This window comes from Lathyrus oleraceus, chromosome 1 (assembly GCF_024323335.1).
Source record: "Lathyrus oleraceus cultivar Zhongwan6 chromosome 1, CAAS_Psat_ZW6_1.0, whole genome shotgun sequence".
NCBI classification, from domain to species: Eukaryota; Viridiplantae; Streptophyta; class Magnoliopsida; order Fabales; family Fabaceae; genus Lathyrus; species Lathyrus oleraceus.
In genome coordinates this window covers 48,749,720-48,762,524 of record NC_066579.1, presented here as the reverse complement: position 1 = coordinate 48,762,524, position 12,805 = coordinate 48,749,720, and positions in this window count along the sequence as shown.

Sequence of the window (12,805 nt, the reverse complement as noted above, 5' to 3'; positions counted from 1 at the left end):
TTGGTAGTGTTATTGTTACAGGTTTAAAAAGCAAGAATGGTGAAGTTCTGGACACTCTGAAGGACAAAAATATGAGAAAACAGCAGGTCAACACAGGCACCCGTGTGAAGGCAAGCCTCTAAATGGTTTTGATGAAGACAACATTATTCATTCAAGATGTTATGCATGCTCAAAAAGGAAATGGATCAAGACATTGAAGCGAGAACAAGATTTCATATTATTTAAAGTCTTGAAGATTTATCTTGGATTGATCAAAGGTATAACATTCATCTCTTGATAATGTTTATGCAAGTGTTCAAAAGTGTCTCATGCATGCTATATAAGTTTAAGGGTGTTAGAAAATATATGCCATGAGTTTCATGCTTTTAAAGAATTGTTTTTAAATCCTTTTTACTTTTTAAATTTGAATATTTTTTAAAACATGCAGTTGTAGGTAAATTATGGCGTTTTGAACCGCCGTAATTTGCAGCGTTTGAAATTTGAATATTTTTAAACATGCAGTTGTTGGTAAATTATGGCGTTTTGAACCGCCGTAATTTGCAGCGTTTTGAACCGCCGTAATTTGCAGCGTTTTGAAACAGTTTTTTTTTACTTTTATTGTGTCTAAAAATTTTCTCAAAAGAATCATGGCATCCCCTCATCATTGATACCTTTTTGTAGAGATGTTTTAGCAATATATAAACATCATAATGTCAGAATTTCAAAGACACCTCCTTTGCATAAAACTTCAAAAACAATCATTTACATAAAATATTCATTTTCACAAAGTGTTCATAAAACTTTCAAAAGTGTGAAACTTGTGCATCAAACTTTCATATATTATTCATCTAAGTTTCATCATACACTTGAACACTTGCTTGTACATTATTAAAGTGATTGTTACATAAGGAGAAGATCAATCAAGAGAAGATTGATAGTACTATACTTTACTAAAATCATTCATAGAATTATTTCTGTTTGACTTGTGATCCAGGATTGTTGGACACAAGGGTTGGTGTTTTAGAGGATTGTTCTTCATACACTTGTTTACCTATAGGTTAGATAGTAGGCATCACCGTTTGTGTGAATAGGCTGTACCATAATTCTAACTATAGTGAATTCTCTTTCGTGTGGAAAGGGGAGTGGATGTACCTTCGGATTGTGAAGGGAACCACTATAATTTCCGGTGTCGTTTACTTTCCGCATTTTAATTTTCCGCACTTAAACAAAAATAATCAAAAACCGGAAACTAGATCGAAGAATTTTTTACCACCTAATTCACCCCCCCCCCCCCCCTCTTAGGCGCATTTACAACTTACAATTGGCATCAGAGCAAGTTATAGGTAACTTGTTCCTAGAGATCCAGCATGGCTTCCGCAAGCATAAATCCGGTTTTCAAAGACGGTGGAAGTAGCAACAAGCCCCCACTCTTCTCCGGAGAATATTTCGATTTCTGGAAAATCAGAATGAAGGCACATCTTGAAGCCCAAGGGGAAGGTATATGGGAAGCAGTTGAAGAAGGTCCACACAAACCGGTGAATGTGGTGAATGGAGTTGGTACCGCAAAGTTGAAAAACACTTATGACGAAGATGATAGGAAAAAGATTCTGAATGAGAAAAAGGCAATCAACATACTCCAAAGCGCTCTAAGTATGAACGAGTTCTTCCGTATATCTCAATGTAAATCGGCAAAGGAGATTTGGGACACCTTGGTTGAAACACATGAAGGAACCACCGAAGTGAAGAGATCGAGGCTAAACACCCTAAGTCAAGAATATGAGATGTTCCGCATGCAGCCCGGTGAATCTATAGTTGCCTTACAAAAGAGATTTGTCCATCTAACAAATCACTTGATTGCTCTCGGTAAAACTTTCACAAATGATGATCTCAACCTGAAAGTCCTAAGATCTTTGACAAGAGAATGGCAACCGAAAGTGACCGCTATTTCGGAAAAGAAAAGTCTCTCAACGATGACATCCGCGTCTCTATTTGGCAAACTTCAAGAACACGAATTGGAACTTGGAAGGCTCGAGAAGCACGAAGGTCTAGAAAAGAAATTCAAGGGAATTGCCTTGAAAGTTGATTCAAGAAATGACAAAGACGATGAGACGTCCGAAGATGAGAACCTTATGCGTCTTGTAAAGAAGCTTGGTAAGTTTTTTAATAAAAATAAAAATTCCTCTTATCCTAAAAAGAATAACCATTTCAGGAAAAAGGAAGCATCCACATCAATACAAGACGTCACTTGTTACGAATGTGGACAGCAAGGTCACATAAAGCCGGATTGCCCAAAACTTGCAAAGAAAGGAGGATTCAAAGGCAAGAAGGAATTCAAAAACAAAAAGGCTTATGTTGCGTGGGACGATAATGAGATCAGTTCATCTTCGGAATCGGAAAGCGATGAATGTGTGAACATGGCTCTTATGGCTTCACATCACTCCGATGAAGAAATCGATGAGGTTAGTAGCAATTTTTCAGTTTATGACAATGACGCACAAGATGTTATAGATGAACTCTTAAAAGAATGCAAGACCTTGTATAAAAGCATTTCATCCCAAAAGAAACAAATTTCATCCTTAGAAGAAAAAAATATTGCTTTGGAAAAATATATTGAAAGTGGAAAACAAAAATTGATGGATGAAAAACAAAGTCTTGTATGTAAGAATTGTGAATCTTTATCTTTTCAAATTGTTCAACTTAAAAGAGTTTTAGAAAGATATGAAAAAGGTCAAATTGGCTTGGAGGAAATTCTTAAGCATCAAAGATATTCTAATGATAAAAGTGGATTAGGATATTCTAAGTTTTCGAAACCAAGCACAAATAAGACCATTTTTGTTAAAGCAAGTGAACAAGTTGATAAAGAAAAAGGAAACAATTCTAAAAGTGTGCATCAAAGTCATAAAAAGAAAATGATTGTTAAGAAGAAGAATTATGTTTCTAGATATAGAAGTGATTTTCAACCTACATGTTTCTATTGTGGTATTAAAGGTCATACTCCTAATGCATGTTATGTTAGAAACTTTAGTGTTGCTCAAGGCCATTATGTATGGGTTAAGAAAGGAACTAACTATCATGGACCCAAAGCACATTGGGTACCAAATAAAACTTAATTGTTTTGTAGGTTTACTTGGAGACCACTTCAAAATCTATGCTTTATTGATAAAGTGGTTGTTCTAAGTTTTTGATGGGAGGAATAAACTAACTTTCAAATCTAGTTCCAAAGTCCAAGGGTTATTTCACATATGGGGAATACCTTAAAGGAAGAATTCTTGGCATTGGCAAAGTTGAAGCACTAATATTCACTAAACCATTGGCTAAAGAGCAATTCTTCAAGATTCGGCGAGAACTTGGTATTCTCAATGAAGGTGACATCTAACCTTTCTTAAATATTGCTTGTTATGTGGTATAGTATCTTAAAATATGTTGATTTTCAATTTTTATGTTATGCAATGCTAGCACTTCTGTTTCGCCATTTTTAGTTTCTCTTACTTTCGCATATCCAAAAATTATCCGTTTTAAAATTATTATTTTTTTATCGAAAGTTGCGTATTGATAAGTGCTAATACTCTGTGAAATTTTTTTGTAAAAATCTTTTCCCATTGTTTCAAACAGAGCTGCTGTTTTTTAATTATTTTTTGAAAATTTTAGCCCGTTAACAGGTTAGCGGAATCGGTTAACAGGTTAACGCCTCCAAAACAGCACTTCTGCATTAGCTTTAAAAATCCAGAATTTTTTAATATTTTTGGTATATGTGTTTATGGTTAGTGCATGTGCTTGAATGCTTATCTAATGATCACATAATGTGTGTATGCTTGTCTGCTTTTCTTTTTTAAGGTTCTTCCTTTTTGCTAATGACAAAGGGGGAGAAGAAATATGTGTTTGTGTGTTTGTTTTTCTCTAACAAAATGCAGCTAGAAAAGACTCTCTAAAAATCATGAATTTAGGGGGAGCGTTGATCAAGGGGGAGCCTTGTGTGTTAGAGAAACAAAAGTAGAGCAAACTTTCAATATTGGGTTGTCATCATCAAAAAGGGGGAGAATGTGAAGGCAAGCCTCTAAATGGTTTTGATGAAGACAACATTATTCATTCAAGATGTTATGCATGCTCAAAAAGGAAATGGATCAAGACATTGAAGCGAGAACAAGATTTCATATTATTTAAAGTCTTGAAGATTTATCTTGGATTGATCAAAGGTATAACATTCATCTCTTGATAATGTTTATGCAAGTGTTCAAAAGTGTCTCATGCATGCTATATAAGTTTAAGGGTGTTAGAAAATATATGCCATGAGTTTCATGCTTTTAAAGAATTGTTTTTAAATCCTTTTTACTTTTTAAATTTGAATATTTTTTAAAACATGCAGTTATAGGTAAATTATGGCGTTTTGAACCGCCGTAATTTGCAGCGTTTGAAATTTGAATATTTTTAAACATGCAGTTGTTGGTAAATTATGGCGTTTTGAACCGCCGTAATTTGCAGCGTTTTGAAACAGTTTTTTACTTTTGAAATTTGAATATTTGAATATTTTTAAACGTGCAGTTGTTAGTAAATTATGGCGTTTTGAACCGCCGTAATTTGCAGCGTTTTGAAACAGTTTTTTTTTACTTTTGTTGTGTCTAAAAATTTTCTCAAAAGAATCATGGCATCCCCTCATCATTGATACCTTTTTGTAGAGATGTTTTAGCAATATATAAACATCATAATGTCAGAATTTCAAAGACACCTCCTTTGCATAAAACTTCAAAAACAATCATTTACATAAAATATTCATTTTCACAAAGTGTTCATAAAACTTTCAAAAGTGTGAAACTTGTGCATCAAACTTTCATATATTATTCATCTAAGTTTCATCATACACTTGAACACTTGCTTGTACATTATTAAAGTGATTGTTACATAAGGAGAAGATCAATCAAGAGAAGATTGATAGTACTATACTTTACTAAAATCATTCATAGAATTATTTCTGTTTGACTTGTGATCCAGGATTGTTGGACACAAGGGTTGGTGTTGAAGAGGATTGTTCTTCATACACTTGTTTACCTATAGGTTAGATAGTAGGCATCACCGTTTGTGTGAATAGGCTGTACCATAATTCTAACTATAGTGAATTCTCTTTCGTGTGGAAAGGGGAGTGGATGTACCTTCGGATTGTGAAGGGAACCACTATAATTTCCGGTGTCGTTTACTTTCCACATTTTAATTTTCCGCACTTAAACAAAAATAATCAAAAACCGGAAACTAGATCGAAGAATTTTTTACCACCTAATTCACCCCCCCCCCTCTTAGGCGCATTTACAACTTACAACCCGTGTGCCACAACACTGCCCGTGTTGTTGATCAAGCAGAGCTGAGAGGGAGCAGAAAACAGGGATCAACACGGCCACCCGTGTGCCACCACACGACCGTGTTGATTAAAACAGTGCATTAACACGGGCACCCGTGTGTAGGGACACGGCCCGTGTTGTTGCCACTGTAACTTATGCTGAAAATAATTAATATTGAAGAACAACACGGCCACCCGTGTGCCACCACACGGCCGTGTTGATTGAACGCAGCTTGGAAAACCTAATTTTTGCCTTATGAACCGATTCTGCTCATTAAGGGTAGTTTGGACCTTTAGCTTGGAAGAGAGTCATCTGAAGCTATAAGAAGGCTTGGAAGAGAAAGAAGAAGGCACCTTTGGAGATACGAACGAAAGCATTGCATTGGAGAAGATAGCGAATACGACGGATTTGAAGACGGCGAGATTCAAGGGTATCAACCATTGAAGATCAAACTCTCCTAATTCTTTGTAATGTCTAATCTTTACTTTATGAGTTCTTTAAGTACTATGAGAGGCTAAACCCCCTGATGCTAGGGGGATGGTCCTGATGTTATCACATGTTATGAATTTGAACCGATGATTTCTTGATTACTATGTTACGTATTTCAATTCAATTGTGTGATGTTATTATGCTTTTGTATCGGACAAATACAAATTGATCTATAACTTCCAATAACAGGATTGTGATTGGTAGGGTTTTCACATAATTGGGTTTATGAATGCATCATCTAGGACTAGTAACTTTCGTAAATCACCGTAAACCTTGATATTTTGTATGATTAAAACCAATGATTAATTGAATGGACATTTGAGTGAGAATTGGTAGTTTAATAGTTTCTTCCTTAAGAACTTAAGTAAGAACATACCAGAGGTTAGGTGATTGAATGTTTCATATGTATTAAATAAATCAGGACTGAATTCATAATCGGTTAACTCAACCACTCACCCTAGCATCTTTTATCTTAATCAATTATTTCTACTATTTTTGTGTTTACGATTATAAATTCCAAAACAACCAAACAATTATCTTTTTGTTCTGGTAGAATCGAATTAAAATAAGTAATTCCTACGCAATCCTTGAGATCGATACTTGGAAATAAAACTCCTTATTACTACATCGGTAAAAATAGTACACTTGCTATTTTTCCGATCAAGTTTTTGGCGCCGTTGCCGGGGATTGTCAAACTACATATTTTAATTTTTATTCTATCGAAATTTTGTTGCTTGCCAACCAAAATTCTATCTGTGACAATTTTGTTATTCAATTCTAATCTTTGTCTAACTTGTTTATGCGAGGTAAGGCCTCAGCGGATTTTCCTTTTGACGCAGATCCAGAAAGAACTCTTCGCGCGAGACTCAGACAAGCTAAGAGAAAGAAACTGGAATTAGCAGAGAAAGCGGAGGAAGAAGTTGTTTCAGTGCACTCAGAGAATTCAGATTCAGACACGGAAACAGTTCCTGAAATCATGGCTGCTAATCCACCACCACTAGAGAGACTCCTCGGTGACTATGGTGGAACCAACACCCCGGGTGGTCGTATGACAATTGTCAACCAACCAGTTACTGTGGAACAATTCCAGCTGCATCCCAGCACCATTAATCAACTCGAAAGAAGGTCCTTCTGTGGAAGAGTGAATGAAGATGCCAACAAGCATCTGCAAAGATTCTTAACCATGAGTACAACACTGAAAATGCCTGGAAATAGCAAAGAAGCAGTCCGACTTCGTATGTTCCCATTCACTTTAGCAGATGAAGCTGAAGAGTGGTTCTATTCCTTACCTGCTGGTAGTATCACTACATGGGAGCACATGGAAACAACATTCTTGCAGGAGTATTTTCCCGCATCTGTGTCATTGCAGAAAAGATATGAAATCCTAAACTTCAAATAGAAGGAGGGTGAGTCACTAGGAGATGCCTACAAACGATTCAAGAGGATCCTAGTGGCTTGTCCTACTCACAACATGGATGAAACTGAACAAATGCAAATGTTTGTCAATGGTCTTCGAATTCAAACAAGACAAATCCTGGATTCAGCAGCTGGTGGCTCAGCCAACTTTGCAACAGCCACCGGTATGAAGAAGATAATTGAAGCTATTGCCTCGAACGAGCATTTGGAGTTATATGACAGGGTATCAAGCAAATCTGCAGTTATTGACCTGAAGCTTGAAACAAATAAACAGGTGAAAATTGAAGAAGTTGTTGCTGCAGAGGTAGAGAAAAGGTTGAAAGCACTAAACATAGGTGCTCAGAAAGTGGCTCAAGTGCAACAGGCACCGAGTGAAGTGTGTGACATTTGCAATGGACCACACAATACTATTCATTATTTTGCAACACCGCAACAGATCGAAGATATAAAAATTTTGAAGCAGAACAATCCCTACTCCAACACATACAATCCGGGGTGGAAAAATCATCCTAACTTTGCATGGAAAGATCAAAGAGGGAACGTGCAACAGCAGGCACAGGGTCAATATCAAAATCAATATCAGCAACAGCCACAACAGGTACCTAAGAAGGCAGATTGGGAGATAGCAATTGAAAAAATGGCAGCTCACAACATCCAATTCCAAGAGGAGACTCGAAATAATCAGAAAAACACTACAGCTTCCATAAAAAATCTTGAAATTCAGATGGGTCAAATTGCCCAACAGTTAGCTTCAAACTCCCATGCACCTGGCACACTTCCTAGTGGGACAATCGTTAATCCCCGTGATCAAAATCACATTAAAGCTGTGGTCACCAGAAAAGGAAAGGCTAAAGAACCACAAGTTGACGAACAGGTTGAAGAAGAGGGATTGTTGGAAGTCGACTTGGAGATTAAAGAAGAGCCAAAACAAACTGAAGAAGTGGTAGTCAAGCCGACAAGCTAGCAAGAGAAACAAAAACCAAAGGTCATTCTTCCTTTTCCGACAAGAACAAAGAAGAAAGATCTTCATGAGAAAATTTTTGAGAAATTCTTAGAATTATTCAAGAAGCTCGAGATCAACATACCTTTTGCTGAAGCTCTGGAACAAATGCCAATCTACGCCAAATTCATGAAAGACATCATATCAAAGAAAAGGTCGATCGACAGCGAGCCAGTCATGCTAACTGAAACCTGTAGTGCTATTTTGCAGGGCCTAAAAATTCCGATGAAGAAAAAAGATAGAGGTGCACTAACTATTCCTTGTAGCATTGGAGATAGATCCTTCAAAAAGGCACTGATCGATTTGGGAGCAAGTGTGAGTCTAATGCCCCTCTCAATTTACAAAAAACTTGAGTTAGGGGAGGTGCAGGATACTCGCATGACACTACAATTTGCGGATCATTTGATGAAGAGACCCTATGGTATAGCAACAGATGTTCTGGTAAAGATTGATAAATTTGTATTCCCGGTGGATTTTGTGGTACTCGAGATGCCGGAAGATGAGGAGATTCCTCTCATACTGGGAAGACCTTTCCTGGAAACCGGAAGATGCATGATAGATATTGAGGAAGGAACCATGACCCTCAAAGTTTATGATGAAAAGCTCAAAATTGATGTGAGGGATACTATGAAATTCAAGGAAGACGAAGGGGCAAGTAAAAGTATTGAAGTGTTAGATACAGTTTTTGCTCAATCTATGCAGATTACAACACCCAGGCTTCCTTTGGAAAGAGTTTTGAGTTTATCTATTGTTGAGGATACTGAAGGAATTGATGAGAAAGAATCCGAAGTGGTAGCAATGTTAAAAGAACAACCGCCTTGGGTTCGTTCCCGACCGCAACGGTGGGAGGAGCTTCGACCTGAAACATCTTCAGAATCAAAACAGGTTATCAAAAAGGGGATCGAATTGAAACAATTACCAGAACATCTTAAATATGTTTTTCTTGACGATGAGGAAAAATGTCCAGCAATCATCAATTCAGGTTTGAGAGAGACCCAAGAAGGAGAGCTGATCAAAGTCCTAAAGAAATATAAGGGTGCTATTGGGTGGGCGATTGACGATTTGAAAGGAATCAGCCCGACAATGTGTATGCACAAGATTTTGATGGAGGATGATCAGAAACCGGCCGTCCAACCTCAAAGAAGATTGAATCCTGCTATGAAAGAAGTTGTTCGCAAGGAGGTTATGAAACTTTTAGATGTGGGGTTAATTTACCCAATATCTGACAGTTCGTGGGTAAGCCCAGTTCATGTGGTACCAAAGAAGGGAGGGACAACTGTGATAAAAAACGAGAAGAATGAGTTGATCCCCACCCGTACTGTTACAGGATGGAGAGTTTGCATAGACTATAGAAGACTAAACACTCCTACAAGGAAGGATCATTTTCCTTTACCTTTTATCGATCAGATGTTGGAAAGATTGGCAGGTCATGATTTCTACTGTTTTCTGGATGGGTACTCAGGGTACAACCAAATTGCGGTGGCACCTGAGGATCAAGAAAAAACAGCATTCACATGCCCATACGGAATCTTTGCTTATAGAAGAATGCCATTTGGTTTATGCAACGCACCCGCAACATTTCAGAGGTGCATGACATCCATATTTTCCTATATGCTTGAAAAGCACATGGAAGTGTTTATGGATGATTTTTCGGTATTTGGATCTTCTTTTGAAAATTGTTTGTATAATCTGTCACTTGTGTTGGAAAGGTGTCAACAAACCAATCTAATTCTGAATTGGTAAAAGTGTCACTTCATGGTGAGAGAAGGGATAGTACTGGGTCATAAAATTTCCCATCAGGGGATAGAAGTTGACAAGGCAAAAGTGGAAGTGATCGCCAATCTACCTCACCCTGTGAACGAGAAAGGTATACGGAGTTTCTTAGGACATGCAGGATTCTATCGTAGGTTCATCAAAGATTTCTCCAAGATCGCAAAACCATTGACTAGCCTGCTTGTGAAGGATACTCCGTTTCTGTTTGACAAAAAGTGCAACGAAGCCTTCGAGACTCTGAAAAATAAATTGGTGTCTGCTCCTACCGTGATCTCGCCTGACTGGTCTCTACCCTTTGAGATAATGTGCGATGCGAGCGATATAGCAGTAGGGGCAGTCTTGGGGCAAAGAAAAGACAAACGCCTTCACGTCATCTACTATGCTAGCCATGTGTTGAATCCAGCCCAGATGAATTATGCAACCACAGAGAAGGAGTTACTGGCGGTGGTTTATGCCTTTGACAAATTTCGGCAATACTTGTTAGGAACAAAGGTAATTGTTTATACTGACCATGCTGCATTGAAATATCTTTTTTCTAAACAGGACTCGAAGCCAAGGCTGCTCAGATGGATCTTGCTGTTGCAAGAATTGGACCTTGAAATTCGAGACAAAAAGGGGTGTGAAAACACCGTTGCTGACCATCTGTCCCGAATGTCTCCGATTGAAGAGACGGAAGAAGAACATCCCATAAAGGACGAGTTTATGGATGAAAGAATCCTCGCGGTGGTGGGTGTTCCTTGGTTTGCAGACTATGCAAACTACCTGGTAGGTGGTATAATTCCTGATGACTTTGATTATAACAAAAAGAAAAAGTTTCTTCATGATTGCAGGTTCTATTTGTGGGACAAACCATTCTTGTATAAGAAAGGGGTAAACGGACTAATTCGCCGATGTGTCCCTGAGGAAGAACAAAATGAAGTCTTAAAGGCTTGTCATGACTCCGATTATGGGGGACACTTTAGTGGAGACAGGACAGCCTCAAAAGTCCTCCAATCCGGGTTGTACTGGCCCACGTTGTTTAAGGATGCCCAAGTCGTGGTGAAGGAATGTGACAGATGCCAATGGATAAGAAATATCTTTAGAAAGAATCAGATGCCTCAAAAGGGCATGCTTGAAGTGGAATTATTTGATGTTTGGGGAATAGACTTTATGGGACCATTTCCACCCTCATTTGGAAAAAATTATATTCTGGTGGCTGTGGACTACGTCTCCAAATGGGTTGAAGTCGTAGCTCTCCCCTCTAATGACGCTAGAGCAGTGGTAAGCTTCCTTAAACAAAATATCTTCTCCAGGTTTGGTGTGCCTCGAGCACTTATCAGTGATGAAGGAACACATTTCTTGAATAAGCTCATGGAGAACTTATTAAAGAAATATAATGTGAAGCACAAGATTGCCACACCATATCATCCCCAAACGAGTGGGCAAGTTGAAGTGTCTAATCGGCAAATTAAAAAGATCTTGGAAAAAACAGTCAGTGCTTCACGGAAAGATTGGGCAATCAAATTGGATGACGCGCTATGGGCGTAGCGAACCGCTTTCAAAACACCAATTGGCATGTCTCCGTATCAGCTGATTTATGGTAAGGCTTGTCATCTTCCTTTGGAATTGGAGCACAAAGCCTTTTGGGCATCCAAGTTCTTAAATTGTGATCTTGCAAAAGCCGGTGAATCCCGAATTCTTCAACTTCACGAGTTAGAAGAACTTCGTAATCAGGCATATGAGAATGCAAAGATGTATAAGGAGCAAGCACGGAAGTGGCATGATCAGAGAATCATTAGGAAAGATTTCTGGGAAGGACAACTGGTATTGTTGTTCAATTCGCGGCTCAAGTTGTTTCCTGGGAAGTTAAAGTCCAGGTGGTCTGGACCATTTGTCGTGCATAAAGTTTTTCCATACGGAGCAATAGAGATTAAGAACCAAGACAATGGAGATATATTCAAGGTGAATGGCCAGCGGCTGAAGCCATATTACAGAGGCCAACAACCGGGTTTGATTGACCATATGCGCCTCGCCTAATGAGGTGGGCAACCGTCGAGCCATGCGACGTTAAACGAAGCGCTTCGTGGGAGGCAACCCACGTGTTCGATTACTAACTTATTTTGTTTTTTTTCGTTTCTTTTCTGTATGGGTGTGAAATGTTGTTGCAGGTAAGGAGAAAGGATACCATAATCATAATCACGTCGCAGTGACAGGATGCCAGACCAAATAAGCATTTCCGAATTCAGAAAATGTGAAAAACAGGGGCATCCACACGGCCACCCGTGTGCTGGCACACGACCGTGTTAATTAAAACAGAAAATTAACACGGGCGCCCGTGTGCTGACACACGGCCGTGTTAATTAAAACAGTGAGTTAACACAGGCACCCGTGTGCTGACACACGGCCGTGTTAATTAAAACAGAAAATTAACACGGGTGCCCGTGTGCAGGAACACGGTCGTGTTGTTTGTAACGGGTAAAATTTTCAAAATTTTTGATTTTGGGTATTTTAAGTAATGGGCCCCACTTTCTACTATCTCTATTCCTCACCACTCATTCTCACTTTTTCTGATTTTGGCAACCTCTCTCTCCCACTTCCTCCATTGTTAACCTAGCCTCCATCAAGCTAAGCTTCAATTTTCTCCTAGCTCCACTCACTTTCACATCCACTCACCTTCACAAAAAGTGTTCCCCTCGTCGTCCTCTACACAGTGACGGTTGCAGTTTTCACTAACCTTTTCGTGGGATTTTGAGAAATTTTTGTCAGGTACATTATGCCTCCAAAGCGTGCAAGCAAGGAGAAGGAGGTAGCCACGTCTTCTCGACCAAAGCAACGGGTTAGA